The 17,575-nt window shown below is 43.0% G+C and overlaps 1 protein-coding gene, 1 non-coding gene and 1 pseudogene across 8 annotated transcripts in view; 1 reads left to right on the forward strand and 2 right to left on the reverse strand.

Annotated features, from left to right (window-relative positions):
- The window catches only part of Arhgef3 (Rho guanine nucleotide exchange factor 3), a 310,353-nt gene that overhangs the window by 206,056 nt on the left and 86,722 nt on the right, over nt 1-17,575 (forward strand). The window lies entirely within an intron of this gene.
- The window catches only part of LOC101721222 (cAMP-dependent protein kinase type II-alpha regulatory subunit pseudogene), a 46,812-nt pseudogene that overhangs the window by 20,606 nt on the left and 8,631 nt on the right, over nt 1-17,575 (reverse strand).
- Nucleotides 10,198-10,391, reverse strand: LOC147826473 (U2 spliceosomal RNA). The gene has a single exon (XR_015439637.1). It is a non-coding gene; the product is annotated as a U2 spliceosomal RNA (small nuclear RNA).

The raw sequence follows: 17,575 nt of genomic DNA on the forward strand, positions 1-17,575 counted from the left end.
CCCTAAACAAGTATTCCATCTGTCCCTTCTTCAGTCCCTGGCAACCATTAATCTAATTTTTATCTCTATAGATTAACCTATCCTGAATATTTTATATAAATGGAGATAAATAACACATCACTCTTGGTATAACGTCTCTTTAACCCTTCACAAGCCATCTAAGGTCGAACCAGGGCGGTTAGGGACTTGCAGGGGTTTTCAGAGCCACCACCCTGCAGAATCTGAACTCGGTCCCTGTTCTCTCTGGTCTACAAGTCTTGTTTTGTCACACTTCTCACTCTCCCCATGGTCTTTAGACTCTGCTGTTGAAAGTGCTCACTCTTTGGTCTTCTACTTCTCATTTGTGAAGTGGGAAAGTGCTAACACAGTGGTTCTCACATTTAGCATTGAGCAGCATTGCCTGGAGGACCCACAGTGTTCCAATCCCTCACAAGTTTAGAGGTGACACTGATGCTGCTGGTACAAGGACCACCCTTTGAGAGTCACTGCTCTGACAGATAGGGTGCAGGAGAATTGTTTCCTGCCAGTACCTTGTGATCAGAAGGCTTGCAGTAGCACTTAAGAATATTGAAAAGTCAGAAAAATTGAGCAGTTTTCCAGCTTGATGAATGTGTGGGTGTGATATACACTGGGGCCTGAGGAGTCTCCAGAAGTGTGGTCCAAAGTTGCATTTGGTTTTCCAAACATGTTAAAAGAAATTGCACATCTGGGAAGATTGCAAACGTGCATATCCAATGATCCTGCCAAATAAATGCAAGTTTGAGCCTCAAAGAACTCATCTCAACAGTATAGAAGAAGCATGTACAGGGAGGTGCAATGCGTCTTAGAATAGGGGAGAATAAATATCCATGAATAAGAGAACCAATAGATAAAATATGCTACAGGGAAGACTAGATGCAATTAAGCTTTGAAGTAGATCAACAGTAAACAACACAGAGAGAACTTTCAAAAACAGTGCTAAGTTTAAAAAAAAACAGTTCTGAGTAGAGAAAAATATTTAGATTTACACTTGGAAGATACTACTACACACTATTTATAGATGCCTGGAATAAATATAGAGGTGAAAAGTGAGTTTCCGAAGAAGATATACAAATGGCCAATAAAAATGTGAAAAGATGCTCAAGATCAACTGTCACTAGAGAAATGCCAATAAATCTGCAGTGATGCACCACTTTATACTTACTGGGACGGCTGTAATAAAGGGGGGGAGTGAGAATACCAGTGTTGGTGAGGATGTGTGAAGAAATCGGAACCATTATAATACTGCTAATGGAAGTGTTTGGCAGTTCATAAAATTAAAGATAGATTTACCATACAACCTAGCAATTTCACTTCTAGGAATATACCCAAAAGAGTTGAAAACAGGGACTCAAACAGATACTGGCACATGAATTTTCATAGGAGAATAATTCATAATAGCTAAAATGTAGAAAAAACCCAAATAAGGGCAGGGGATTTAGCTCAGTGGTTCCACCACCTACCTCGCAAGCACAAGGACCCGAGTTCGATCACCGGTACCAAAAAAAAAAACAACAAAAAACCAAATATCTCTCACCTGATGAATGAATAAACAAAATAATGTATCCAAAAAAGAGAATATTACTTGGTCATAAAAAGGAATGAATAGCAGGGTGTAGTGGCACACGCCTGTGAGGCCAGCCCTTGGGAGGCTGAGGTAGGAAGATCACTGTGAGTTCGAGGCCAACCTGGGCTACATTGTGAGCCCAAGGCCAGCCTTGAAAGAAGTGAGCTACAAAAGATCATATATTATGTAACTCCACTGATAGAAAATGTCCAGCATAGGCAAATACATAAAGACAGAAGGTAGATTAATACTTGCTAGGGGTTGGGAGGGGGCAGTTTAGGAGGCATGGGGTTTCTTTTTGAATAATGGAAATGTCCTGAAATTAGTGCTGTTGGTTATATAACAGTGTAAATGTACTAATCACCACTGATCATTGAATCCTAAACCTTAAAATGGCTAAAATTATGAATTTTATCTTAATTTTGGGGGCAATGGTAGATGGACCTGTAGGATACATACCTAATCCTAGTAGGATATCAGTAAGTGGTGCTGACAGTAGCTAGATGTAGGAAAAGGACATGTTAGCTATATTGGTAATCTCTCTTACTTTTGCCTGTTAAAGCACTGGGAGCAAATTTAAAGTGCTGAACTGATAACTCTGGATAATGGCAATGTCACTGTTTATTATGTTCCCTGGAACATTTTGCTATAGCTATAAGCTCTCCATTTACCAGCGTTTTAACCCCAGACTTTGCCCCTCTTGACTCCTCCCGGAGCCTGTGCCCACGTCCTCTTCCACGTCAGCCTCCAGGTTCACCCAACAGAGAAGCCATTTCTGTTTCTGTGAGTGTGATCTCATTACTGTCAACCAGAGAGCAGACCTTGGCCTTTCTTCAAATGCCGAGTCTCTTCTGAAGTTATTTCTGCCCGGAGAGAAACGATCGTCGGCTCTGATGAGCCAGCGTCATAATAACGAGTGACAGACGAAAACTGCCAGCTTCCTCCCCAGTGGCCTAGTGCTGGTGTTGGCAAGTTCCAGCCAAGACTGGTTGATTGTCTGCTTTTATGAATAAAGTGTTATTGGGCACACCACTTTCTTTTATTTACAGTACTTATTGTCTATGGCTGCTTTTGTGCCACATCAGCAGGTCGAGTAGTTGCCACAGAGACTGCATGGCCGGCGAAGCCTAAAATAATTATTTGCCTTTTACAGGAAAAGCTTGCCAACTCTTGGTTGTAGTTGAGAACATAGTCTCTTAGCTCCAAATAGCCTTGGCAAAGACAAGGGTGATCTTATCTTCTTTTTTGGGTAAAAATGATACTGAAATGCAGAGAAAGTAGGTGAAGAGTCTGGGTCACAAAGCTGATTACTGCCTGAGGGCTGAGATCAAGGACTCTGGAGTTAAGTGCCACTTACTAGCCACACAGCCTTGGGTGTGTTATTAAATCTTACAGGCTGTTACCTCACTTCTAAAACAGTGTCTTGAGGAGAGTAAATGAGATAGCTCGGTTCTTTCATCAGTAAATATTTATTGGGCTCCATTCTGTGCCGGCACTGCTTCAGATGGTGGTGATAAAACAGAAAGCATGAGGGACAAGCTCTCTGCCTGCACAGAGCTTGTGGCCCACATGGGGAGACAGTAAGTCATAGTAAATGAACAAAGGTACAGTTTAGTCCTGAGGTACCTGCGCTGGGGGAAGAACAAGGGAGCCCAGGGCAAATGTTTCATGGGAGTTGAGGATCGACCACAGCTGTGCCTTCAGGAAAGGCTCCAAGAAGGGGTCATGTGAGCCGATGCCTCCATGACAACCAGGAGTGAGCTCTGCAGAGGTTGGGGGGCAGCAGAAGCAGCCTGCACAGCCATCCTGGCGTGGCAACGAGATTGTGGTGGTCAGGAAAGGGTAAGGGGATGTGCTGGGGCACAGTGGGCAAGGAGGAGAGAAACAGAGGGGAGGTTTGAGAGGTGGGGAACCAGGGCCTATGGGGCCTCATCACTTGTGGCTAGGAATCAGGATTTGTGCAGTGGAAGCCAGTGGAGGATTTAGGTGGGAGAGAGGGTGCTGTGATCTGAGATAAGTATCCAAAAGATCCTTCTGACTGCTGTAATACAGTGAGACTGGGTGTGTGTGGACAGGAGACTGACAAGCAAGACAGTGCTTTGATCCCAGTGAGAGATGATGACACACTGGGCCGGGACAGATGCAGGCAGGCAAGGTGAAGAGAAGTACACGGAGAGGGGGAAAATGACGAGACCTGCCGGAAGATTAGAGTTAATGTAATGATACATGGGAAATGCTCAGCACTGGGCCACAGATAGAGAAACATGGCCGCCATCATCTTTACCACTCGCTCCACCAGCAGTGTCTCCACCATTTCCCCCACTTGTGTCACTACCACCACCACCATGGCCTTGAGAGTAGTGTAGCATTGTGCTCACACTCAAGCCACACCTTTCAGACTCCAGCCCCAGCTCTGCTACTGATGAGCTGTGGCCCCAGGCCAATGACACCTCTTTTTGTGTCTCAGTCACTGCCTGTGTGAAATGGAACGATCACAGCACTTTCCTTACCAGGAATTGCGAAGTACCTTGACAAACTGGTCGGTAATAAACCCTGGACACTGCGGCTGTTATTTGGGGGCTGGCATGTGGGCCGGTACTCGATAAAGCTTTGGCGAACATTGCTCCAATCCTGCCATCCTGATGTCCTCCTCAGAGGCTGAAAACAAATTCCCCTTTGTGCACCCCATCATTTGATGGGGCTCCTGGTGTGGCTCCCTCCCTGATCTCTGCAGTGCTGCCATTTCAGACAGATAGACGGCCCACTGTTGGTTAGCACAGTTTAGCTGCAGGCTTTTAAATAAGCATTCAAAGATTTAAAGGCAAAGAAAATATGTATTGGAATTGCCAGAGCGTTGAGGCTCTGAGTCTGTTTCAAAAGCCGCATCTGTGGGGGTTGCTAGGGCTGTTACGCGGGCAGCAGCACCTCTTAGGGAGGCTGGAAAAGCATTGCATTTCCCCTCTCAGGCAGCCCCTCATTCACCTGTGCAGTGTAAGGTCACTAGAGCACTCTGAGTGTTCCAGCGCTGGGCTTTCGACACGTGGGCCACATGTGGGGCCTTGGTGTGTCTGTCATGTGCCGGACAGGCAGGCTGCCGGAAGCAGGGACCAGCTTCCGCCAGGTGAAAAAAGCCCTCGAGCAGCTTGCAGGGTGACGACATTCGCTGCTGCTGGCATGTTTTCTGCAGGCCCTGACCAGACCAGATGGCAGCTGTGCCACACCAGGTCTCTTGCAAAGAAACCTGGGACCTCTTCAACCTTTCTGGTTGACAGAAAGGAAGATCCATAGCAACATGTGGTAAAGATTTGCTCAAATCCTCCACGGACTTTCTCTCTTCTACTCAGAAACAAGCCGCCACAGGTGGTGATTTGCACTGTTGGATCAGAGTGAGTTCTTAGACTTGAGGCTGGGATTTTGGAGCCAGCCGCCCTGGATATCTTTTCCTGCGACTATGTATTTAATTGGACACATTGTTTCTTTGCTTTTAAATCAAAGAGAGACCAAGATGATGTTGTATAATTCCATCCATCTTTCAGAAGCAGTCATAGCTCAAGTAGAATCTTAATTTTACCACTTACAATCTACGGCTTTAAGGAAGTCACTTCATCCCTCTGACTCTTAGTTTCCTCGTTGTAAATATAGCAATGTGTGTAAGATGGAAAAGAATAGGATCTTTTTTTAAAAAATAATAATTTTGATGTTCATTTTGTTTGTTATACTTTACATGGCCCTTGCATTCTGAGTATCTATGAGAGCTTAAGGTTAGGTTGTTTCTCTAATCTTTAAATTTCTACTTGAATACTACAGTAAGTCCCCAACAAGTTCCATTCCAGGAGAAGGTTCGTAAGTTGGATTCATCATATCCAACAAAGTGAGTCTTATACAGTACATCTGTGAAAGTTCGCACCTTGAATGTTCTCAAGTCGGGGACTTACTAGATCAGCAAGCTCTTGTTGAGCACTTGTATGTGACAAGCAGTGACTGAGTGCATTCACTGTGTTTCATCCTCACGACCACCCTGAGAGATGAGTACTGTTGTAATCCCCACTTATAGATGAGAAAAGGAGATTTAAGCAGGTGAGAGAAGCTTACCCAAGTCACAAACTAGAAAGTGGCAGAGCCAGGATTTAAACCTGGACTACCTATTCCGTGCCCTTAACCCATAAGTAGCCTGCTAGCCTTTAAATTCCAGGTGTAAGTGACAGAAGCACAACTCAAATTCTTTTAAGCCAAAAGGGAATTTATACTTACGTAACAGAAAATCCTGGGAGGCATCAGCTTCAGGCATGGCTGGATCCAATCTCATTGTTTACCTCTCAGCCTTTATTTTTCTTTGTTATTTCCATTCTCAGGTACTCTCTCCTCTCCTAGTAGAAATATGGTCACCAGAGCATGTGCCATGCTTACACACCCAAGACTAACTTTTTATGGGGCTTTCTTGCCCTCTTCTCCCTGCCAGACTCCTGAGCAGGGTGGACATGCCTCTTGTAAAAGCAGTCATGACCAGAGGAAAGGGCTGCTCATTGCTCAGGGCTGAATCACATGCACTCCCACAGGGACTCAGAGTGGGCCCAGTCCCACTGAAACCATCAGTGCTCAGGGTTGAGGGAGGGCAGTTTCCCAAAAGAAACTTGTAGAGCTGTTATCAGAAGAGGGAGGAATGGATGTTAGTTAGCCAAAGCCCCAGAATGCACTTCGGCATAAACTACGTGTTCTCCAAACGCCTAAGTAATCAGCTCCAGGTGCCAAAAGCACAAGCAGTGGAAGAATTGAATGGGACAGTGTGACTCTGGTAAGCCTAAAAAAATGAAGATTTCCTGAGTTCCTGTCATGTGATCACTAAGAGCAATAGCATTTGTCAATTCTCAGCGACATTACAGAATGAACCCAAACAAGCAGAAAATGTTGTTGCCTGTCTGATACTGATGATAGGTTTCTGGGATTTGAATGAAATGTGTCAGAAAAGGTACCAATACATCATCAGCATTTGTCAGATACCAAATTCCAGAAGAAAAGAACATGGAGGTTCTTTCCCTCTTCTTGGCCACTGATGATGGTTGAGAAGAGAACAAGATCTATTGCATGAGGTTCTGAAGTGGGCACATTGGTAAATGTCCTTTGGAAGCTTCTCCCATTCCTGAATGTTCTAAGCTTGTGTGCAGAATGTGGCCTGAAGTGCAGCAGGTCGAGGTAAACGCAATGACATGGCTACTCTTGTCAGCCACACCGGGAGCAGAGGCTCATCTTTACTTGTGCCCAGCATTGTGTTCCTCTTCTGGGCATCATCTCACGCAGTTTTTACAATAGCCCCATGAAGAGGTATTGTTTTCATCCTCATTTTATGGGCAAAGAAATGGAGGCTCAGAAAGATCGATTCACTCACCCAGAGCCCCAGAGCAAGAGAGTGATAAAGTCAGAATTCAGACTTGGGCTGCTAGACTGCAGCATACGTTCCTGACAGTGCTCAGTGCCCCTGACCTTGTGGCCTCCCAGGGCTCTCTCTTTCTTTTTGACAGGTAAATATTTGGGTTGTTAGAAAAAAATCTCCACATAGTGATGCCACTAAAATGTTCTGCTCTGAGACCCCTAGTGCATATTAGCTTTTATTGATGCACCATAAATAAAGAAAAACTCCTTAGATGTTTCTAATCTATTTCCTCTCTTCTTCTTCTTCTTCTTTTTTTTTTTTTAACAAACATCCATTGGTACTACAGTAGACTGGGCAGTGGTGCATTCTTTTCATTTTACCTATAAGAAGAAGGGCAAGGAGGCAGGATGCTGATCAGCTTGGCCAACAGCTCTGAACTTGATAATTGTCAGTAATCGTCACAAAATAGTGGCAGTCTGTGAGATCCAGTAATTACATACTTGTGCGTCAGTGGCCCAAAGGCTGGACTTCTAAGCAAATCTAGGTTTGAATTGTAGCCGCCGTTGTGACCTCAGAGAAATTATGGAGCCTGTCTGAAACTCAGTTTCCTCACCTATAAAGGAAATCATTAGTAGGACTGAATTCCCAGGGTTGTCATGGAGATTAAAGGAAGTGATGCCTTCAGTGTGCTTGGCTCAATGCTGCCAATAAGTGGTCAAAACTGGCTGCTAGTAACCCAAGCATTTATTACTGTCTGAGCATTACTATTACTACCTATCCTTACAGGACATAATGATACCTCTTATTCCTCCTAAATAAATGCCACCACAGCAAAATCTGCATTTTTATTACCAACATGTAATAATTAAACATCCTTTTCTGTGCAGTGGTTTGAAAGGCACCTTGCAATTTCGTCTCTTCCCAATTCCTGGAATTCCGTGTGTTTGAATTTAAATTGTTTAAAGCTCTCTCTCTGTTCAGCAAACTGTTTTTTGTATTTTTCCTCTGACATCTAGAAGCCTTGAAAGACAGTAGCTTTTGCATAATCCTCGACAAAGGTTGCGTGAGCTCCCTCAAGGGCCTGTGGCTTTGGCACTGCCTTCTCTTCCCGCTGGTTCTCTGGCTCCGCCAGTTTTCAAGCTTTCCTCAAGATCTTTTCTCTTTGTTCAGCTTTTAAAAGGGAAATCTCTTAAATGGTTTCCTCTAAATATTCTCACCTCCGTTGTTCAAGATCAAGCTGTTATCTTGGTGACAAGTACTGATAATACCACATAGAATCTCTGATGGTCATGTGGTTGGGCTTACATATTAGTGCCTTTTTCGGGTCATAATGATCCCAAGGGAGTTACAGGAGCTTTGTTGATTATTTATGGCAACCTTGGTTCTGGCAGGTAAAATAAACTGGGATCTACTTCCTAGGGGTTTCTCCACTCCCTCCCAAGTGAACATCCCTGGAATTCATTTATGGCAAAAGAAGTACACAGGGGCACATATCACCTTTTTAATGAGGATAACTTCCCATCTGTGGGCATTACACAGATTCCAGAGCATGTCCAGGTCCATAATCTGGCATGAGCCTGTCTCTGGGAACCAGGCAGATGTGTCTTTCCAGGGAAGATGCAGGGGAGGAAGAGCAAAGGGAATGTAGGATGCTGGGCTGTGGAGTAGGATTTGAGATGATTAGCAGTCTGGTAGATGCAGATAGGATGAGCCTGGGCTGGATTGTGATAAAGAGAATTCATCTGCAGCTTTCTGGTCCCTTTTCCCCAGTCACGTTAATAACAAATGACCTGCAAGAGGATTTCACAATATTTGGAGAGAAACTCAATCATGAAACAGTCCTTTGTAGATTGGATTATGCTTTGTCATTTTTCTCTCGTGGTATGTTTAAGACATTCATTTTGTACTGTAATATTTTATTCTGCATCAGTGGCGACAGAAAACTGCAGAATAATTCTTGCCTCCTGATCAAAGTAGGTGAATTCCTAGCAGAGGTCACTGGAAAAATATTTGGTGGGGGGAGAAGATAAATAGTTCCTCTTTTAGTTTTAGTAAGAGCCTAAAGAAGAAAAAGGGGAGTTTATTTGAAGATGCTGATGGGCTTTTTTGTTTTGTTTTTGGTACCAGGGATTGAACTCAGGACCTTGTGTTTGCGAGACAGGTAGCAGAACCACTGAGCTACATCCCTGGCCTAAGGTGGTGATGGTTGACGGTGTGGATGAAAGAAAATACTGAAGTGCCTGGGTCTCTGTAGCAGTGTGTGGACCTCAGTTCAATTCTGTCCCCTCATCTCCTTTTCCCCCCAGTGCTGGGCATCAAACCCACCCTTTCCTTTTTTAGTTATAAAAATCACATGTCCCGTAATTAGGAGACTTCCCTTCTAATCCAGCCATGATTTTCTTTTTCCCTGCAAAGCTTTCCCACATATATGCATGTGTATTTCATAGGTGCCCTCATAAACAGTTTTCATTCTTTGTCTTATTAACTTAGCATTTTCCCACGTTGCCTGGCTTCGCAAGTATACTTGTCAATATTTACACAGAGCTCATTCTGTGGATGTCCTATAATTTAATTAAATATCCCCTATTGCCTGACGTTGGGTTTCAGGGCAGCCTGGAAAAGGAGTGGAAAGTGTGTTCCTTGAAGCCACCCTGACCTGGATTTCCTGCTCTGCTACATCCCCGCTGCATCTTGGGGCCTGGCTTTCTTCATCTGTGTCATGGGAATGATAGTACTTCCCTCAGTGTTGTTTGCAAGAGAATAATGTAGAGAAAGTATTAGTATAGCAAGTACCTAGAGTGTAGTGTATTTCCCACATTTAGTAGCTAATTATTTCTAATTCATCACTATTAAGGTCACAGTGCACTGATATTTTCTTCTTTCGGATTATTTTCTTTTGGTAAATTTACGCATGTGGGATGATTGAGCCAAGATGTTTGTGTATTTAAATTGCTCCTGATATATAGCAGTATCTCTTGATATCACAGTAATTTTTATTGTCACCAACAATTCTAAGCGTGTCATTTTCCCTGTACCCTCACCTGAATCGACCAGAAGTTATAATTTTCTAAGCTGGATAATTTAGTATGTTAAACATGATACCTTGTGATCTGCCCATATTAGAAAAGTAGAGAGAAGACATAATTAGTGGCCCTGCTTACCCATCACCCAGCTGCCCAAGTCACTGGTCTCTTCCCAGTCTCAGTGCACCTTGCTTCTGAGAGTATTCCAAGCAACCTCAGCCGTGTGTCCTGCCACAAACTGGTATATTGGTGCCCATCTCAACTTCAGGAGGGCCTTTTTTTAAAAAAACATAGACCATAATGCCTTATCACAGCAACAAGATTAATATGTTCTTTTACATTTGACTTTGGACTACATATGAAGTGATGTTAAGAAATTCTTCACTTGATCTTAGCCAAAAGGCCGAGAAGTGATGAAGAAATTCTTGTTACTTTGTCACCAAGAAGTTTTTGGACAGTTGCCTGTTTGGGTAAGGATCCCAACACGGTCCACCTGTTTTTCTGGTGGTTATTCTGAAAAACTTCTTTGTCTCTTTCTTTACCTCTTTGCCATTGATTTGCTGGGGAAACTGGCTCATTTGTCTTTTTTTTTTTTTTTTTTGGTACCAGAGATCGAACCCAGGTCCTTGCGCTTGCGCAGCAGGCAGTGAAGCCACTGAGCTAAATCCTCAGCCCTCATTTGTCTTTTTTGTTTGATTTTGGTTTTGGTTTTGGATTTGTTTTGTTTTGTTAAGACAGTGTCTCCCTGTGTAGTTTAGATCAGCCTTGAACTCACTATGTACCCCAAACTGGCCTCAAACTTGCAGCAATCCTCCTGCCTCAGCCTCCCTAGTGGTAGGATTACAGGCATGCACCACAAAGCCTGGCCTCATTTATTTCATAGAAGGTTTTCTATCCTGGATTCAGGGGTATATTGATAGCCCTTAGAACCTATCTTCTGACATGATGTCTTTCTTTTGTTCTTTAATTCATTCAGAAAATATTTATTAAGCACCTGTTGTCTGGCAATCATTGTTTTGGCCTGGGGAATGTGGCTTATGAAACACCCTGATTTCATGGCAAAACATCAGCTGGGAGTCAGAAGACCTGGATTACTCTTAAGTCTTGCTTTTAGAAGTACAAAAAGAATTCCGTAAGATTATTATTTCTCTCGGTATTTCTAGATGGAGACTTTGGCAGCTCTGACTGAAATTGTCGCACACTGTCCCCTTCCCTGGCAAGAAAAGGCTTCTCTATTTCAATGTAAAAAGTTAAACAGTATGTATTTTTCTTCTTCTTTTTCTTTCTTTCTTGTGGGAGCAGATTATCCTTTGAGCTCTAAAAACCTAGCTGGAAATGCTTGAAACAATATTTGTCACTACCCTAGGCAAAGATACAAATGAAAACTCAGAGAAGGCTTTAGCTTCCAGGGCTCCCCTTTGTTCAGATTCCAAGTGCGTGGGTGCAGGTAAGGAGGAGGTTTACCTGTGGTTACCCCACTGGAAGAGGCGTGCTCCTTCGCACAGAAGAGAACGGATCTTGAGACTGAAAATGGCTTATGGCGGAGTGAGTGGCTGAGTACAAAAGACATCGCTAACATTCTTGACATGCTCATACTTCTTTAGCAGTGGTCCAGTTCTATCAAGCTGATCTCGCTCTGTTTTCCTCTGAATTCAGCCCTGTCAGCATCTGTTGAGTGCTTGCTGTGTACAATAATGATCATTTCAAGAGGAGGGGTTTTGCCTCCTTCACTGTCATCTCTTCCAGCTCCCCAACCCCAGAAGCACCCCAAATAAGTGTACAACTGAATGTGTACATCATGGCTGCTGTGTGAACATAACTTCGAGATGAACTTCTGAAACCTCTTCCCTGACGTTCTTCTCTTTCCCTTTCTCCTCTTCCTGTCACATAAAATTCAGTAGAATTTCAGATTTTTCCAGATGGAAGGAACTAGTGTTTGTTCACTTCTGTTTGCTAACAAATGTATTCTACTCCCTCCCCTGCCCAGAATCTCAGGACAGAGGGTCAACTCAGGATGTCCTGGCTCCTTTCTTATTTCTAACCTCCTGGGTATAAAATGCAAGTGATTAATGTTCCATAGGACTTGGATTGAAAAACTCTGATCCAACACATTCTGATTGATTAAAAAGGGGCTCAGGAAAGTTTTTTTAATTTTTATTTTAAGCTTCTGTTTTACTGGCCTGTTATGCAGGACTAGATAATCAAAATTTTTTTCATAGCACATAAATCAGAAGGTCTGTGAAATAACAAAAAGGATTGGACTTTGGGATTTGCTTTGGATTTTTTTAAAAAATTCTTTTATTGGTACATTTTAGGTATACAACACAATTACATTTCTCATTGGGAGTTGTACCTTTACATAATGCATCTTGGTTCTTATTTTTTCCCCATTCCTAGCCCTCCCTTCACCCCCTCCACCCTTCCCTATTTACAATGACTTTATTTCCATTTTTTCCATTTCTCATCATTTTTCCTTTCCCTTCTTTCCTTTCCCCTGCCCCTCCCACTACCCCTACCCCTTTGGACCTTTTCTTCCTATTTTGCATTATCGATTATTCATTCTAATCATTGGTACTGGAGACTGGATAAAGAAAATGTGGTTTTTTAAATAAAATGGAGTACTACTCAGCCATAAAAAATGAGAAATTAGAGACATTTATACCTAAGTGGATGCACATTGAGGCGATACTCTTAAGTGATAAATAGGACACACATGTATCAATACCGAATAGTTTCTCTGGTGTGAGAAACTGAAAGTGTAAATAAGGACTAAAATGTATAATAGGTAATGTGAAATAGGAAGAAAAGGGGCAAAGGGGAAGGAAGTGGGAGGGCTAGGGGAAAGGATAGAAGGGAATGGGATTAATATGAGAAAATGGAAAAATAGGAACAAAATCTTTGTAAATAGAGAGGAATGGAGGGGTTGAAGAGAGGGCTGGGCAAGGGTGAAAAATAAGAACCAAGAGAGATTATGTAAAGGTGCAAATTTCCAATGATGAATGTCATTATAGGGCTCAGGAAAGTTAAATGACTTGTCCACCACTTCCAGAGTCTGGGTAAACAGGGACTAAAGCCCAGCAGACTCAAGCCGGCATGCATGGCCTTCCTGTAAAGCCACCTGGCCATGGTGTGGACACCAGCTTCTTGAGGGCTGGGGACACAGGGGCCTTCTGTCCTTGGGCAGGAGTTCAGCTGCTTGTTTAGAAGCATTCAGATTCCAGCCAGACTAAGCTTGGTATGGCTGTTTAGTAGCTGCTGAGCAAATTGCTTAAACCTTTTTGAGCCTCTGTGCCCTCATGCCTTCTCCAACGGTTCTGAGGATTCACTAAGGTAATAACACATCACACGCCTGCATACATGTGGCAGAGGGCAGCTGGCATCTAGATTTCAGCACTCAGATGTGAACTCTTCCATCACAATAGTTCTTTTCATTCAATCCAAAGTTAACTCAAACCTGTCTGGGTTATGTCATCTGTTTAGAAAAAAATCTGATAATTTTACCTTGGAATGTAACAAACATGTAGACTACTCTTAGAAATTATTTGACATCTGAGTCTCAGACTGCCTGTTCGACGGCTTTCGTTTCTTGTCCTTTTCTCCTCCAGACTCACCCCCGTTCTGTAGGACCATAATAAACCTAGCTGCTGTTTACCGAATTATTACTATGGGTCACCTCTTTGGGAGGCTTCTCTCTAATCTTTACCTTTACCCTTTGAAGTAGGTCCTGTTACATCCTAATTGCAGGTGAGGAAACTGAGGCTGACTGAGTAACTTACTTGATGATGGTTGAAGATATTCTGATGGTGGACGATGGAAGAACACACATGTGTATCCCACAGTTGTCCAGATGTAGGATTACAGCTAGGGTGACCCCAGCACTTGGGGCTGATGCCTGACAGGGACCTGAGTGACCATCCAATGCCCCGATTGACCTCTTGGGGAAAGGAGTGAGCATTCTTTTACTATCAAATATTAAAGAATAATGAAACTTATGATTTCTCACACAATTCTAGTTCCATTTCTCATTTGTAAGGCACTATTTGGAAGTTGCTGCACTGTTTCTTGTAAATGTACGACATCAGTGTCACTATTCCGGGTCAGTAGTTTGGCTGGGGTGGGGATTTTGTGCAGAGCCGTGGTGCCCCGCATCACATGCCAGCGGCCGCCTGTATATCCCACCCAGAGCAGCGCTAGCCACAGTCCCAGCCCAGGGATGCGAGTAGCCCACCCTGGAAGGGCAGAACGGAAGTTAGGACTGGGGAAAATCACGAGGCAGAAGGAGCAGGTCCACCACAGGTGGCTGTCACAGTTGTAACAGGCCTGTAGGAAGAAGGCAGGGTAGGAACCAAGTGTTGTCATGTAGATAGCCAAGTACCTATTTTTGAGGGACAGTGGTATATTTTAGGCCAGGTCCATCCCATTTGTAGTCTCTCTCCATCTTCTGCCTATGTTTCTTTTCGCTTAATGGTTTTTCCCTGTGTTTCAACATCTTATTTGCATTTCCATTTGATATTAAAAGAATCTTTATGCATATGCAATTCTTGGCAAATGAGGACATTGAGCTTAATTTTCTGATTAACCCATATGAATATTATCATACTGAACCATTCCAAAATATAGGTTGCCTGTACCAAAATGCTGATTTTTGACAAGGACAAAATAAGGACAATATTCCATATACACTTCAGTCTTTGCTTGTGTGTGTGTGTGTGTGTGTGTGTGTGTGTGTGTTTCTATACTCAGGATTGAACCCAGGGCTTTTGCACTGAGCTACATCCCCAGCCCTTTAAAAAAAAATTCTCTTTATTTGTCTTCCTAAGTGGCCCGGGATGGGCTTGAACTAGTGACCCTCCTGCGTTAGCCTCAGTCTTTGCTATTTATAGAACCATAGAAACATAGGTGTTTGTGTTTAAAATGTCTTATTTTATAACTCAAGAAACTGCTCCTCAGAGTGCACTTTACTTGCTCAAGGGCACAACAGCAAATTGATGGTAAAGCCAGGATTGGACCCTGATTTGTCTTCCAGATCCAGTCCGTTCTCTTTACTGTGCTGTTTCTTTTGTGTGCCCAACAGTGAAATAAATATTCAAAATCATGAGGTTAAAAAAATTACCCCTTGAAACAAAGGATAGTGGGACAGGACCCCAAACCCATCCCCCCCCCAATTCACTGAAAAGGAGAGAGAGTAGGGTGATTTATTTATCAGAAAAGTTAATAACAATATGGACTATATGGGCTGAGGGTGTAGCTCAGTAGTAGAGCAATGGCCTGGCTTCGATCCCCAGCACCGTATATGTGTTATAAATAATATATATAATGTTTTACATCTATATTTATAGACAGATTTGTATATAAATATGTAATATATAACATGTAAAATATGTACTTATATCTTTTTAAATATGATTAAATGTTGACCGTGTGCTTAGAATGCTAACATATGTATTATCTCATTAAATTATTTGTGTTTTTATATCATTAAAGCCGTACAACTTTCATATCACCATTTTACAGATGAGTAAACGGAGGTTTGACAGCATTAGGAAAACTGTCCACTTGGTATTTGAGTCTAGACTTCTCATTCATCAGCTTGCATTCTTTTTTGTTCTACCAGAAACTGAAAGATGGTGTATTGAATATCCCACAAAAAAGTTCTGCTGTAGAGGCAGAGAGGAAAATGCTTTGTTCTTCAGAAAAAGTAATGTCACTGGGCATGGTGGTGCATGCCAGTAATTCCAACACTCAGAAGGCTGAGGCAGGAGGATCGCTGCAAATTTGAGGCCAGCCTGAGGTACACAGTGCATTCAAGGCCATCCTCAACTACATAACAAGACTCTGTCTCAAAAAACAAACAAAAAGTAATGTAACAAAGCAGTGTACTTATTATTTTTCAGGTTAATGGAACAGTCTGCATTTTTCCCTTTACCTTGTGACTTTGTAATTTAACCTTCTCTACTAAAAGTTCTCTAGGGAGTGAGAATAAATTTGGGGGGAGGTGGCCTCAATTATTCTAGCTTCCAGCAGCACAGATGCTTGGCCCACTCAGGACAGGTAGAGGAGAACATCAGCACTTGTCTGCGGAGCTTGTAACCTGGAGAAACAGCTAGTTCAGGACCAGGGCCAGGCAGGGCAGGGCAGGAGCGAGGGCGGGAGGAAAGGGATGTGGTGTGGAGGCCCTAACTCAGGAAGCATGATGGATGGCACCTCATTTCAGTGGCATGAGGCAAGCATTAGGAAAAGAATATGAGCTATTGTTGTGGGCTTTTTTTTTTTAATGGGTGGGTTGTTTTTATGAAGTTTTACGAACAGGAAACTGAAGCAAAATGCTGATCACTTTGAGTTGTGAGCTCTGCCAGCATCATTTTCATATATACTTTTGAATTTTGATGACAGGCACTTCCTTTAACTCTTCTGGGGTAAAGCATTAGGAGACACCCCAAACTGCATTTCATAACAGCAGAATCCAAAAGAGGAGTTATACTTTCACATCTTTTTGATGACATCATGGGGCAGAATTAGATCCCTCCTCATCCAGGAGACAAAGATAATTCTTTCAGTAACCCAGGCAATCTGCTAAACATTTTCCCTTTAAAATATTCTAGGAAATGTGCCTCACATGTGGAAAGCCTCTAACATACATTAAAATGAGTCACGCTGTGGCAAAGAAAATAGAGATTGTGTTGCCCTCCTCCCCTGAATCATAAAAACCTCACCTCCCCAGTGACTGTTTCTCTGGGAAGATGATTTCATCTTCACATTCATGAGCCTATCTGTTGTGCACTGTGAGTGTACTACGGCAACATTTCAAGCATATGGCTGCCAACTTCAAAGATGCTAAAAGCCTGTTTTGTTCCTGCGGGGCATTTATTCACTGCTTACCTTGTAAAAGTTATGTCTTACTGCATTTTCCTGGCACTGGAGCCACCCTTGTACCTACCATCGCATTTGATTTTTCTGAGCCTGCAGGCAGCACAGGGTTATTAAAGTTCAAGGAAGAAGCCACAAGGTGTTGGCTTACAATTTTAATTCTCTCTTACCTCCTTCCCTCCTTTCCTCCTACTCACTGACAGAGGACTTGGGTTCACCGTGAACTGTCTTTAAGCCAGAATGAGCTCACAGCACCTCTTGTAAGACTCCGAGAGGCAAAGCATGACCCTCCTTTAGTGGAGCGGCTAGCGGAGAAGTTTCCTTCTCTTCTCCTTGGCTTCCTTGGATAAAAAAACTCTGTCAAGCCAGACGTGATGATACCTGTAATCCCAGTACTCAGGAGGCTGAGTCAGGAGGATAAGTAGGAGTACAAAGTCAGCCTGGGCTACGTAGTAAACTCAAGACCACTATCTCAAAAAAAAAAAAAAGAAAAGAAAAAACTGAGTCAAGGGACCAGGAGTATAGCTTAGTGGCAGAACACTTACCTTGTATAAGGACCTGGGTTTAATTCTCAGCACCATTTAAAAAAAAAAAGGTAAGTCAAGGGTTGGGCTAGCCTGGCTTGAGCCTGAGAGTTTAAGGCCAGCCTGGGCAAAATAGCAAGGCCCCTCCCGCAAACAGAAAATGGTGAGTCCGTAATTTCACATCTCCTTGGACATCATATTAGCATCA

Source organism: Heterocephalus glaber, unplaced genomic scaffold (genome assembly GCF_053883595.1).
Source record: "Heterocephalus glaber isolate CG9 unplaced genomic scaffold, H.glaber_assembly_v1.0 deba00001472, whole genome shotgun sequence".
NCBI classification, from domain to species: domain Eukaryota; kingdom Metazoa; phylum Chordata; class Mammalia; order Rodentia; family Bathyergidae; genus Heterocephalus; species Heterocephalus glaber.